Below are 3,378 nucleotides of genomic sequence, written 5' to 3' on the forward strand. Positions count from 1 at the left end.
AGTCCCTTGCCACGTACTGAATTATTTTGCAGTCTATCTCTGTGTGCACAGAGACATTTTATGTTCCCAAGGGCCAGGGCTGAGTCCATCTCCCGTATTTGAAAGTGCGTAGCCCCTTGTTCTCTCTCATGAACATAGTGCACTCTCCTTCTGTGTATTTGCACTGAAATACTTTGTTGATTCTCAAGTTAATAAAAGTAGAGAGGGACTGGCCATGTCCCTGCCGCCTCCCCGCAGCCGCCTATCCCGCTGCGACCTCACCAAAATGCTGTCTCAAATGGAACACGCCATGGAAACCATGATGTTCACGTTTCACAAGTTTGCTGGGGATAAAGGCTACTTGACGAAGGAGGACCTATGAGTACTCATGGAAAAGGAGTTCCCTGGGTTTATGGAAAATCAAAAAGACCCTCTGGCTGTAGACAAAATAATGAAGGATCTGGACCAGTGCCGAGACGGCAGAATGGGCTTCCAGAGCTGCTTTTGGCTAATTGCTGGGCTCACCATGCAATGACTATTTCGTAGTACACATGAAGCAGAAGGGAAGGAAGTGAGCAGTCGCTTTGTCCTGATAAGAGTTCTCCCAATGGGTCCCTTAAGGAGTATGTGCCCCACAGCTTCCCCCTGTATAAGAATTTCATGAGCAGATGGGGACCCTTAAGAAAAAATGTACAAATAAAATCCCACTCCCATTGAACAAGAGAAAGAAAAGCCAATAAAACCAGATAAAAATTGATTTTTATATTGCTTGTATCCTCTTGTTCCCACAATAAACAAGTTTCTTTTTAGTTAAAAAAAAAAAAAAGTAGAGAGGTTCTTTCATTGGCTTGAATTTATTATATTGTTCCTTTTCTAAACATACTAGTTAACATTAGACCCAGGGATCAACAATTTAGGATCACTAAATAACTCAAATACAATTTTGAGAAAACAACTCTGAGACCATGTGGATTCCTGCAACAGAGAGAAATTGACAGGACTGCTCCAGCCATGAAGACAAAAGAGAAACAGTCCAGAGATGGAAGACTCTGACAATGCCTTGCCATACTAGCAGTCAGCAGCTGTGCATCACTGCAAGTTATCCAGGACCAAACTAGAGAGGATCAGACCTCCACTACCACCATTTTTCCACCATCCAGAACTGAAATATCATCGCTAACATGTACTCATAAGGAACTGTATGACATAGAAATTGGGACTCAAAAGAACTGTTGGCTCAGAAAGAAACTCACTATATATAGACTGATTCCTTTGCCTCTCAGCATAACCATTATTGCTTGTCTCATTTTCGATTCTTATATGTGTATTTCTAGTATCACATGCGCTCACCCATCTAGGGGAAATGATGGACAACATAGACTGATGAACAAAAACAGCATCGATCAGACTGTCGGACCTCAGAGGGAAGGTAGGGGAGGGTGGGGGTAAGGGAGAGAGATTATTTGAATGCATATGAGCCTAACCAGTGGTCACAAACAATGGGGAGGGGGGGCATACTTGGGGAGGGGTTTGGGATGGGAATAGGGGGGCTGAGGACAAATATGTGATACCTTAATCAATAAAATAATTTAAAAATATAAATAATTCAGATACAGTAAATTGCAAAATGTACCTGTGACCTCAAGAATATTTAAAATAAAAAACAAGGACTGTGCTATTGGTAGTGAACATAGATAACCATACTTAGTTCTTAGGAGAATTTAAGCAACTATGAGTTATATCTCAGTAGGGATTTTATAGCCTTGTATAAAGAGCATATTTGAAAACCAGTTGCTATAATCTCAGGCCACAGTGCAAACAGTGACATGTGCAGGGCTGGGCCTGTGAGCCCTGCTTCTTTGGGGACATGAGGTCACATAAACAGCAAGGAGGATAAACCAGAAATGAAGAGTCCCACAGCAGAACTCATCAACGATGCCCGGGTAGAATATGCAAACCCCACTCTGACACATCACACCCTGTATATTCTGGTCTTGTTCAGGTTAAAGCTTTCTTTATATTCTTATTTTGATATTACCCTTTTTACATTCCTCCCTTTTCTAAAACTTAAAATTTTATCTCAACCAACATGAGTGCCTTTTAAGACAAAACATCCATCCTAAACAATCTTCTCATCAATTGTCTGGGGTCATATCAATGCGGCAGACAGATAAGAATGACCCTTACAACACCAAGCAGTAGTTGTCCATTAAACTCCTTTCAATTCCAAAGGAATAAAAAAAAGAAAAAAATATATCTTATTTGTTCTGGAACTAAGAACCAAGTCATTCTTTTTCATATCTTTTCATTGTAAATAATATTTGCCCAAAACACTTGCTGCAGAAAGCTGAGCAGTAGGAGAGAGTACGATTGATTTGGTTAGTCTTGTTATCCACCAGCCTGGAGCCAGGGCCTTGCCCACAGGCATGGTACCCAGGAGGAGAATCCTGCCTCTGACTTCAGGGCCTCACAGGGCAGGTTGGGCCAGAAATAGGCTCCTGCTCCCCAACCCAAATGCAGGGCTGGCCATGCTTCAGCCTTACAAAGTGCTCCCCTAATGGTGGGGATTAAGGGTCTCATCCAGAGCCTGATGCTGCCACTGCCAACAACAGCAGGGCCTGCCGTGTGTCCCCTCCATTCTGCCTGCTGGGTGTGTTCCACACCACACACTTCTATGTACTGCACATTTCTGTGGGCCCCGCCAGCATTTCACTGCCTCCTGAAGGCCTGACCCCTTCTCCCTGAAACCAAGGAGGGAACGAAAGAAAAGGAAGCTTCATTGGTGTCTCCAGGGACTACATCTCATTTCAACCTTCCATGACCAGGGAGACCAGAGTTATTATTATAACAATGTTTGCTTACAATGAGAGAATTGGGACTCAGAGAGGTTAAGGAATTGATACAAAGCTGCACAGCTAAGTGAAAATGTGAAGCTTTGGGCCCAGAACTAGGTAACTCCCATGTCCAATGGGGGACGGGGGCGTGGAGGGGTCATTCCACATACAGCACTCTGTGCAGAGCTCGTGCTCCTAGGAGGGCCAACTGATTAGGGAATCTCATGAATTCCCCATTAGGGAATTTTCTGTCCCCACACCAAAGGCTAGAGCCACGTAAACATCCTCAAGCTCCACTCCATGTCATCTTCATGTGATGGCTTCTACCGCCTTTGGGGACATGTTATGTTCTGGTGGTATGCTACTGAGGCTGCATGCCTTGCTATGAACAGGTCTGAAGCGCTCTCCTAACCTGCAGCCTGGTTCTGACTGGAGGAGCCAGACGCTCCAGCTATAATTTACACCAACCTGCCAGCCTCCTCTAGATCTTGGTCCATTGCTGCCTTATGCTGCGTGGTCACTATTCAGGACCTGACACAGTGCCACAGCTGAGTGCCTCTCCATG

At 44.3% G+C, this 3,378-nt stretch overlaps 1 pseudogene; it reads left to right on the plus strand.

Moving 5' to 3' along the window:
• The first annotated feature begins 210 nt into the window (after positions 1–210).
• Positions 211–661, plus strand: LOC118702378 (annotated as a pseudogene).
• The last annotated feature ends 2,717 nt before the right edge of the window (positions 662–3,378 follow it).

The sequence above is a fragment of the Pipistrellus kuhlii genome, unplaced genomic scaffold (genome assembly GCF_014108245.1).
Source record: "Pipistrellus kuhlii isolate mPipKuh1 unplaced genomic scaffold, mPipKuh1.p scaffold_m20_p_1, whole genome shotgun sequence".
Taxonomy (NCBI): Eukaryota; Metazoa; Chordata; class Mammalia; order Chiroptera; family Vespertilionidae; genus Pipistrellus; species Pipistrellus kuhlii.